Here is an 11,349-nt window from a genome sequence, read left to right on the forward strand (position 1 = left end):
TGCCTTAGAGCCTCGTGCTGCCTACCATGCAAGAAACTTTATTCTTTAACAGCCATGTTAGTCGTTGTGACTGACTGCAGGGAGAAATGACTCGTCGATAGGTATGGTGTCGAATCGACGTAGAAACAGTAAAATCGACAGTAAATCGATATTATTTCGATGCCGACCGAACTAGTCATTTCTCGCTGTCCCAGTAGCACAATGCATTGGCCAAACATTGGTTAAACATTCACCCAATATTTAATTGTATTGGGCCAATATTTAGTCAATGACTACTAGGGTGGGTACATGATCAAACGGAGTATTCCTGTTGACAAGCAGAAAGACACGGAGAACTGAGACGTTCTCTTCGTCACACAGTTTGCTGACAACGGGTAGAGAAATAGGTAGAGAAAAAAGGAAGAAAGGAAAATAGATGAAGAACGAGAAAATAAATACTCTTTTATATTTCGTTTAAAAAAACAATCGTTCTCCCAAGTGAGAAACGATACATCGGATCGATGTCGAGTCGATGTCGATTCGATGTCGATTCTATCAGATCACGGCACGCGGTACTATGGGTGCGTTCCGAATTAGCTATATTTCTGGTTACAAAGTTGGTACCACTGTAACTAACTTTCGTAGGTTCCGTAATGTATCAGCTGATTTCGTTTCTTGTGTTTAATGTAAGAGAATAAATTTAATTAATAATATGTCTAATACAATTAATCCCAAATATAAATTGGACATATATTGTGAAACCGAAAAGAAAAAGTTCACTTTCGTAGTTTCGAAAGAAACTTATTTGCAAGCTAAAAGCAGTAAGTAAACTAAAAATAGTTTTCATTACTTGTTTATTAGTTAGTCTAATATTAGTCTAAATATTAGTCAGTCTAATAAACAAGTATTGAAAATAATTATTTTTAGTTACTGCTTTTAGCATGTAAATAAGTTTTTTTCGAAACTACGAAAGTAAACTTTTTCTTTTCGGTTTCACAATATATGTCCAATTTATATTTGGGATTAATTGTATTAAACATATTATTAATTAAATTTATTTTCTTACATTAAACACAAGAAACGAAATCAGCTGATACATTACGGAACCTACGCAAGTTAGTTACAGTGTTACCAACTTTGTAACTAGAAATATAGCTAATTCGAAACGCACCCCGTTTTTCCTACTGGATTGCTTACGAGAGCCAATCAAGATACGGAGTTTTCGGTCAGCTGACTCAAAGCTGAATCCTGATTGGCTCTCGTAAAGAATCCACTAGGAAAAATAGTATCGTGTGCCGTTGGCTCTAACCTCAATGTTCACACATGACAGCTGTCCGACAACAACGCTGTACGACCGACACAAAAAAATGGCGCTAAATTCAAAATAGGCAGTCTTAGTGGGACACCCTTTACATGTTATGTACTGCAATGTATGTCCAAATTATGTATATGAGATGTGTATACATTTCCATACAGGATATTTTTTTCATGTCATGGAGGAAAAATGCATAGGACATCCGATGTTATGTGGGATTATTCATTGTATATCCCCTATATTTCTCTCGTGCTACAATTGCCAAATAGTTTGTTATACATCTCCTAAATTTGGGGGGTTTCTAAAACTAATCCACAATTTGTTACGGAGCAAAAATGCATAAACGAACTAAAACGTACCTAATTAGATCAAGAGAACGTTACTTTCTTTTTATTTACGAATTACCGTTACGTACTTAGTTATACGTGTAATGTAAATCACAAGTGTGAAAATAGATTTACAAGTTTGCGATTATGACTTATAAACTTGTAATTCTGTTGGCTGTGCCTAGACATTTTGGCGTACACGCGTAGACTTTATTACATCTTTTTCGCTACGTGCGTTCGTGACGGCCAATAATAAATTTAATGACCGGCCTTTTCCTCACGTAAACCAAACCGTTCCAAGGGGCTCCAATCAACGTTCGTAATATCCGCGATGAAATCGCACGTGTATTGTAAAAGGAAAATCGCGCGGTATTCAAACAACTCTAATTATGTAAAGTAGGTACTTAAACTAGATTTACAAGGAGATACCGCGGACCTCACGGCAAAATTGCGCGAACACGGAATACCTTCGAACAATACGACGAACTGATCGCGTTTATCGATCTATTCGTGTCGCATCCACGAGAAGATTTAATATTAAGTCTAAATTTAAGATAATCCACGCTGTTACTTGAAACCACTTTGCACCAAAAGAAACCTTGCATCGCTGATCTTAGACACTTAGAAATGATTTTCCTTCCTTCATTGATGCAAAGTGCCTTTGACTGGACGAAACTAGGTGGCACGTAGTGCCCATTAAGGATGTTTTCATTGCAATAGCTTTTTTTTTAGGAACGAGTGTAAAGAATTCATTATGCCTGTGGCTAACGAGAGAAACATTCCGAGGAGCACAATGTCGGGCGACATCGATTCATCACTCAAGCGCTGGCGAAAATAACCGGTAGAGGTGAGCGCCATTAGGCGATACGAATTGCGACAATTTCGAATATCATGTTGATGCATCACGCCGTTCCATCATTGAGAATGGACACGCCGTCGACGGCGTTGTCGCTGGTCGTCGCACCTCTCTCCCTATCCTACCGCGCGTATTTTCCGCGCGAGAGCGAGCGACGCGGCAGAGAGGAAGATAGACAGAGAGGGTGTATCAGCTGCGTGCTGTACTAATCTCTCGTTCCATGTTTTCTGGCCTAGGGATCACCGATCGAGCGGAGCAACGGGTGTCCGAGGAAAAATGGTTACCAGCATACCCTAGTCCAGGTCAAGATGGAACCTCTCCTACCAAGAGAAAGAGAACGAGACGGCGAGCAAAACGCAAGATCGCGAGAGGATCGAGAAAGAGGAAGAGAAGGAGAGAGAGCGAGAGAGACGGGAAGAGAGCGGGCGAGACGAAGAAACAGAATACGTTCTCTTGGCACTGCGGCAAGGCGGATGCTGTAGGGACGTGAGATTCTTGGCAACCGGGCGGAGTTGCCTGCTAACTCCGTACCACCATAAGGATCGCGGTCGTTGGATGTTTATATTCGTGATAGTGCCTCTCTCTGTCCCCAAATAACCGGCCGAATGGCGACCAATTCTCGTGCCGGTACGACATATTGGGCGCCTCCGAATAGCGACTCCAAATAGCGGGCACCCGCGCCGCGGCACCGCTCGTTGAGGGAAAGAAATATGGTCGCGATGCGGCGGCGAAGGCGCGGTTTGTACCTCGCCGGGCATGATCGCTGCTGGTACAGGCTAATATCTCTGGGACGCCTCCAGTGAGTTGCCGCGGCGCGCCTTAATCGCTAGAGCGGCAGAGATTTTACGGCCGTTTCTGTCCGGTTCGCCACTCGATGTCGCGGAAAATGCGGGCTGCGAAGTGAGTAAGTTAGCGTGCCGGTGGTTCTCTTCTTCTCCTTTTTTTTTCTCTCCTTTCCTCTGCCTCCCTGCCCGCGGTGCCCGCGAGCAACAATTTATCGCGCGATCTCCGCAGGACTAGCCTCCAGTGCCAACCAACATCCCTCCCGCAATCATCCCGTAGGGCTATTCCCATAAAGATTCGTTAGAGTTAACTGGGGCTTAACCGACCTCCCGCCTCTTTCCAGTTCTGTCTCTAAAAAGAGTCGACGAGTCGGTTCAAGTCCGTTAGCTTTAACTAATATTTATGGGAATGACGCTGGCAAAAGTATTCGATTTCTTTTTCATGTAGAATATTACGGAAGACTGATGCGCTGCAGAAAGTAGCATAAAAGCGGCGGTACAAGTCGGTCAAGAATGCGCCTCTTGCAATTACAAAATTATAGAACAAAACAGTCTGCATAATCAAATGCATGAGAATTCGTTCCAAGAATAGTAGTAGAAGAATCGAATAATCTCAGGTCTCTAATTTCCGTGAGTTTCTCCCAAAATTGCTAGTAGAATATAACTGCTTCTCTATTGTTTTGTAATGTGAAATTTTCATTGTCCTTTGGCTTGTATCTTTCGAAACGCATAGATAAGTGGCAATAAAAATTATATAAACTGACGAGATTAATCTTCAGGGTCGCCAGCAACAATTAACAACATCAAGTTTGTTTGGTTACCGAAAAGATGTAATAAAGTCTACGTGTGTTCGCCAGATATTACCTGCGAAAGTCATGTACATAGATATCTTTAACAATTTTAACTGTTGACTAAATACTTCGGACCTTTGTTTATACACTTTATCTATGTATTATCTAAAAATTTCCTACTTTGTATAGTTAGCTCGCTTGAAAAGGACCAAAACCCATGGTCGAAACGTAACGAGTCTTGAACATGAAAATTGCCAGACACGGTCAAACAAACTTGATGTTGAAAATTACACACTTGAGATAAAAATGATTTGCGGAAGATCCACGCGTAGGGATTGAAAACGTAGTCTACTCGACCGACCCCAAGTTACTTCTAATTAACTTTCCTTCGCAAATTTAAAATCTGACAAAGTAGGGTAAGTAGATATCTCTGGACTTAGAAAAAATGCGAAAATTATCTCCAGCGGAGATATAACGAAAGAAATAACGACGGGGAATCCAATTATACTTATGGGGCGTTCCACAGTATCAATTTAGCAATTGATAAACACCGCTGACTCAAGTAGAGAAACGCGTAATTCTTGTATCATGAAAACGGGAGAACGGCTGATCTACTGTCAGGTGCAACACCTACTTTTAGCATCACAATGAACTCGCGGAAAATTACAGGAATTATTCATCCCCGGCATTCCGGCGTCGGCGTGCTGCACGGCGCGTAAGTGAAAGCGATGCGTGGCGATTTCTCGGAGTAACATTAATTTCTTGACAAGCTAATAATTCCGGCAGCCCCGTACCGCCGCCGCGCCGCGGCGTGGCGTTTTCCCATCCAGCTTCTGGCTTGTATTTTCACTGTAAAAGATCGGCGGAAACAACGAGCCTGTTTATCTCGCGAAATAGTTGACGCTGCTTTCGGCAGCGCGATAAATCCTTCCGTCGCGGTCAGATGCACACGTCACGTGCTATAAATACTTAAAGGTGCATTTGCCCACAGACGATCGGTTGATGGCGTTCAAAGCCCCTTTGTACGCGAATCCTACGCCGCGAAGTTGCAATTTTATTAACCGAACGCCTGGCATCGCGAAAAATGGTTAAGTATACCTGTCCGCCTGAGGTACGTGTTAAAAACGTTGGATTGCCGGCCGACGCGATCGAAATCTCTCATCAATCCGTCGTCGAGGACAATTGCCTCGCGCTAGCAGTGAAGCAGATAATGAATGAAAGGATGTCGCGCGGCAAGTGTACCAAAAACCGCTGTCGCATGCGTATGCATATAAAATTGAAAATACGTTAACACTGAGATAAACTTAGCTATAGAGTCGCAGAACGACGCGGTTCATTAAATCGATTACCGATACCAAGCGATTAAGTATACGTTAGACATTGCTCGAAAGCCCGTGTGTTATCCGACGATCTTAAATAAGGTAAATGTACATTTATCAACGGCAGCCTGGAGAAGAATTAAAAACGCGCGGGGCGGATGCCGCGCAACGAAGCGGAAACGAGGCACGCGGCTCGGGGATTTGAGGGAGAGTCAGCAGGTGCGCGTGGGCGAATATGTCAAACGTCGAAAAGCGTTAGAGAATTTCGTCCGCGAGCTTGACGTTGCGTGTCGGCTACGAGCCCGCGCGGTGATCCGAGGGGCTCGTGGTCCTCGGTGCCGGAGCGCCGAGCTCGCGCTCGCGTGGATCCGTTCCAAAGTAAAGCTGACCAGCATTCATCACGTTTGGATTATTCGCCCGGCATTTCGTCTCTCGCCTCGTCTCCTTGCTAAATTTATGTGCCGGCGATCATTACGCCCGCTGCCCACTCTATCGGCTAATTCGTCGGGCTTGCGTGCCCGTCACGACAACGGCAAGGGCTCCGCGATCAGCGCGATAATGTCGTTACGTTATTGCCGCCGCTTTCGTCAACGTCCATTCGTGATTCTCGCTTTATTGCCGCGACATCAGACCTTTTACACACATTTTTTCGATGTCGCGCGCTATGGTTTTGCACTGTAATTATGCGCACGATGTCCTTTGTCTCGCGAAACGATTGTAGTGCACAAGTAGCCAGCAAGTAACCGTAAGATAGGCTCGTAGATTCCAGGCGAGGGGGCATTTTTCCTACGTGGAACCGCATATGCTAACCACTATTAAAATGTATCTATAACGGTTCGATATCGTAATCAGGATCCGTTCTTCCGCGTATGAAATAAATTCCGATCGATGGACTGTAGAAAATAAATCATCGTGAACGAACGACGTTGGTTTACTGCAGGCAACCTTGGCGCAGGAACCCGGAGGCTGCGGTGCGTCTTCGGTTACCATGATCAATCTCGAATGTTTGTTTACTCGTCTCTTTTGTCGCATTAGTCTTCACAAGATGTGACTACTTAACGCTATAATTTATTATAATTCGCCAGATTTAATATTAAATCACCGCCTAAAATAATAACTAAGTGGCAAAGTAGAAAGCTGAACGTCAATTAATTATTAATTATATTACTTATTTCGCCCTTCCCCGACCTTTAATAAATGCTACCATGATCGATCACAGCGGTGTAATTAAACGAGTAAATGAAATCGAACATTCGACATAGCCATGTCACGCGACTAAAACTTGATTCCGCTTCCCTGCACGCAATTTCAAGCGGACGTAAGATAAATATCACGTGCGAAAAACGTTTTACTTGCCGCCTTTACGTAATCAACCGTGCGGACGATTATGGCACGCATCTATCTGCTTGGTTAAGTCGAAATGCCGCGCGTTTGACTGTATCGATCAAAGTTATGTGGCGAGTTTGAAAAAAGAAAGAAATATGCAACGTTACGTTCTTATGTAACTCCGTGAAAAGTTTACATAACGGTCGCCGCAAGTTGGCGACACGTCACGATACCGCGACAGGAAATTAGTTTTAGTCCGCACTGCCTCCTCGTGAGATAATCTCCCGCGGCTCGCGGCACACTCGATTTTCAACTCTTACGTCAACCTCCGCTGTTATCTTACCGATATAGAGACCGCATTTTGCACTTTACGCATTGATAGGCACACGCGGAACGGCAAATCAGATAAAGATCTTATAAAGGTACTAATTCACGCGTTATACGTTTAAGCATGGCTATCCGAGAGTCTAAATATTATTTATCTCTCTCCTGAAGATCACATATTTGCTTGGACTAAGAATCAGATTCAAAGCTAAATATAGAAATACGTAATAAGATATTCGTTAAATCGCCAAGGTTTTGGATATCTATTTTTGTACATAATCTTTTTTTCCATTTTTCCTACGGAAAATCGCGTAAGAAGACGTCAACCGGCGAAACTTGATCGCACGATAAACGTGCCGGAAGGATCGTGCAACGACAAAATTGCCGATATGTCGGCCCCGTGGAATGTTAATAAGCCTGTGAGTAGCCTTCTTGGCAATACAATGTCCTCGGCCACACATTCCGGATGTATCGTAAGTCGCCGTTACTAACCGCGAAACACTTGCGGGTGTAGCTTTCAGCAAACGACCCGAGTAAATAGCGGATGATTGTCGGTACAAAACATACACAGTGCACATCACAGAAGTCGTCTACTTTCTACTTTGTTACATGTCTTCGTTAAAGATTCCTTCGGAAATTTAAGGTCACTACCTGTGCAGAACACTCGACTAATGTTGTTCTTTTAACAACTTTGTAATTTTCATTTAAAATAAAATCAAAGTACGATTTATTTAAAAAAAATAAATAATAAAATTTTGCTGTTTATTTTTATTCCGGAAACTTAATTTGTAAAGAGCACTTTCCGTATAAAGTATTGCAATGTTCTTGATATTAAAAATAAATGACATTCTTGTATTAATTTGACTTGTGTATTTGTAGTCGAGAAAAGTATACGATTTTCATAGTGCACTTGTTGCAACTTCCTAGACAACAGTTCGATAAAATATTTATTAGCGACACACAAGCATCTGTTGCGTTTCTTTCAATATCATATTTATTCGCGAATCATACCGACTGAATTGTCCCAGAGTTTTTATAATCAATATAAAAATTAATGTAAAATTTTATGTTATATATAACGTACGAATAATATTGTGCTGAATGCAAATTTCGTGCGTTGGATTTATAATAAAAAAAAGAAGGATAAATAAAACAGCTTCTAGAATCAAGAAAAAAGATGAGGCTGAAAGCTTGTGAATCTGCGGTTTAAAGTGCCCGTCCCATTGGATGGAATAAAAACAAGTACAAATAAGGTATGACAGGAACAGCGCACTTCGCAAAGTAAACGTCTGGGAAGAATTCCATTCTTTCGGAACGTCCTTCAGACGTTCCTTTAAACGCCTTTCAGTCATCTCTCGCGATGTTTGGATTACAAGTATTTTTAAAAAGTCTTATAAATAGCATGACGTAATTCGGGTGTTAGAATATTATTGACACGTTTCACCGAAGCGTGTCAAATGTCAAGGCGGCGCATAGTTTATCCATTTCTCTTGGATTTCTTTTCAATACGATGGCCGGTATATTAATAAGTAAGCGTCTAATTTAATAACATCGCGGAATGAGACTCGACTACCCGCTAAACCGCCCTTGTTTCATTTCACATGTCGCCGATAAAGAAGCGCGATACCTTCAGTCGCCTTGCCAAAACGACATCAAAGTCGCGGAATTGAGCGTGTAAATCCGCATGCAAGATTCTACAAGGTTAGTCCCGACATTGTCGCCGATTTGTGTATGTACACATGTTTCTCTAATATTAGAAAATGTCCCTATACATGTCACAAGAGTAATGTAACTAATCTTTAATCCTGAGAGCTGTACATAATTTCACCATTAACGCGCCCGTATAAACCAGAAGAAGCGCCGAGTGAAAGACTTTGGAGTAGAGCCTCATTTTCTTCAACATCATATGATCATTATGAAGCACCCATGTGTGAAATTGCGAATTCTCGATTTAGTAAATTTAATAATTAGGATATTTGTAGATATTTCCTTGAAAAGAACCACAATCCGGATGGTCGAAACGTTGGAATAAATTGTTAAATTAAACCACCTTAGCCAGTTGAACGTCGTCAAACAATTTTTCTCCCCGTTTTTAATCAATTACTGGCGACAATAATATTCTTCTTGTTAATTAGAACATTATAACATAAAATAATACTTGAGGTTATATACAGATAATAATTTTTGTAAAATTATAAAACTTGAGAATTAAATACATAAAATGGCGAATTATTATTTTTTATGACAGATTGTCGTTTTCAATAATATATTGAATTTTCCTGCAAACTTTTAACGAAAAAAAAAAAACAACTAGCAGAGCGTGGTTTCGATCCACGGACCTCTGGGTTATGGGCCCAGCACGCTTCCACTGCGCCACTCTGCTTGTCGAGTGTCTCCCTCCGGAGAGTGAATCAATAGCGAAACGCTCGGAAGGACTTGGTGGAACACGAAGATAAAAAGTCATTTGTTTTCAAAACCTTGAGTGTGAACATCGTTACTGCCTCAAATACTGCAATTGCTGAAAGAAGAATTTCACTTTTTTTCGATGAACCGATTAACGGATAGCTGGTTAAAACTACCCTTACAATTATTCACCCTTTTTCAGGGCTGCATTCGACAAGCAGAGTGGCGCAGTGGAAGCGTGCTGGGCCCATAACCCAGAGGTCCGTGGATCGAAACCACGCTCTGCTAGTTGTTTCTTTTTTTTTTCGTTAAAAGTTTGTAGGAAAATTCAATATATTATTGAAAACGACAATCTGTCATGAAAAATTAATAATTCGCCATTTTATGTATTTAATTCTCAAGTTTTATAATTTTACAAAAATTATCTGTATATAACCTCAAGATTTTTGTTTCTTCAAGATACTTGTAGAAAGATTTCGAAACCCGAGGAACTGATAAACGTGAATAGTACAATAAACGCAGTGACTCGTACAACGGTTAAGCTTAGGAAATAAACGACACTTCTGTTATACATATAGAAATCTTCGAACTAGATTATGATTTTTATGATATTTCGAGTAAGTGTACGTTCACTTGACATATAAACGTTTCACGTCGCGTAATACCGCAGCTGCGGCGACTCTAAAAATCGAAATTGAAAGAGAGCGGCGCGATAGCTACGTCCCGAAGTCCCGTAACCCCGTTGGCGATCGCACCACGTGTATGCGCGACATCGAAGTGCGAATGGCCGTGGATGCCATTCTTTCGTCATTGTCGCTCCGAGGAGCCGAGACGACGAGTGTTCAGGGGTTCACCGGAGTTCACAGGCATAGAATTCGGTGGATGTCGCGCGGCTTCCGCGGAGACCGATCGATGTTCCTTCTCTCTTTCTTAGCGTATCAATATTCGTTAACTGCACGGAGAAAATTGTTTCTTAAAATTTATCCTGAAAATTATGTAATCGTGGGACAAGGCATTTAAAAAAATTTTATGAGAGCTTTTTGAAATTTTACCATACATTCTACTAAGAAAGTCCCCTATTATGAGATAGACTCTTAATACGAGACAGCGGAGTTTCTGCTAAATTAATAGCCATCATCTGTCGGTTCCACCATAATTTATTGCCCTTGGAGTAAAATTTGCTTAGTGGAAAATTCATTGTTAGATCGTGTAATCGTTGCGAAAAAGATTTGTGATTGAATTTGGACGTTGAAAACCTGCCATTTTATATTAGAGGCCTATCTCACAATTTTCTTTCCTCTAATTATACATTTTATTAGTAGAATGTGGTAAAATTTCGAAAAACTCTGATAAAATTTAAAAAAACCGCGATTGCAAGATTTTTCAGGGTAAATTTTAAGAGAAAATTCTCTCCGTGTGTAAACTTAATTTCAACTGAATCCTCGCCTCTTGCCAGAACTAGAATTAGCGGCAGGCGGGGAGCGAGTTACAATTAAAGTTAACCAACGTTGATGAAGCCGGCCGTTGGGCGCTCACGTAACTGACATTTTCTGCTCACTTCGATTACCCACGTAAACGAATTTCTTGACTACACTTTCTCCCGTTAATTATCGATTAACCGGTTGCAATCTGATTAAGTAATGGTAAAGTCAATTTGACTTAATACCGACTCGGCTGGCATTTGCCTGCACTTTATTCGCGCGTTCTACGGGATCATCCGATTTTATAGTAAAAAAGAAAAAATACTATGATGGCGCGACGTTCCTGATGGTATCGATGCCCTTATATGCGTATGTGGATGCGCGGGGTGTCTTTTGGTATGCGAACGACACGGTGTTGTCGCGCAACAGCGCGATGTCGCATAAATCATACGTAAATAGAAACGAAAAGAGGCAAAATAGAGAGAAAGCGAATGGCCGGCGTCACGC

At 41.6% G+C, this 11,349-nt stretch overlaps 2 non-coding genes across 2 annotated transcripts; one reads left to right on the plus strand and one right to left on the minus strand.

The window, feature by feature from the left end:
• Nucleotides 1-9,329: 9,329 nt before the first annotated feature.
• On the minus strand, nucleotides 9,330-9,401 carry Trnam-cau. Its single transcript has one exon. It is a non-coding gene; the product is annotated as a tRNA-Met (tRNA).
• A 236-nt stretch (nucleotides 9,402-9,637) lies between these two features.
• On the plus strand, nucleotides 9,638-9,709 carry Trnam-cau. The gene has a single exon. It is a non-coding gene; the product is annotated as a tRNA-Met (tRNA).
• Nucleotides 9,710-11,349: the final 1,640 nt, after the last annotated feature.

Source organism: Vollenhovia emeryi, unplaced genomic scaffold (genome assembly GCF_000949405.1).
Source record: "Vollenhovia emeryi isolate VEMERY1.0 unplaced genomic scaffold, V.emery_V1.0 DF939181.1, whole genome shotgun sequence".
NCBI classification, from domain to species: Eukaryota; Metazoa; Arthropoda; class Insecta; order Hymenoptera; family Formicidae; genus Vollenhovia; species Vollenhovia emeryi.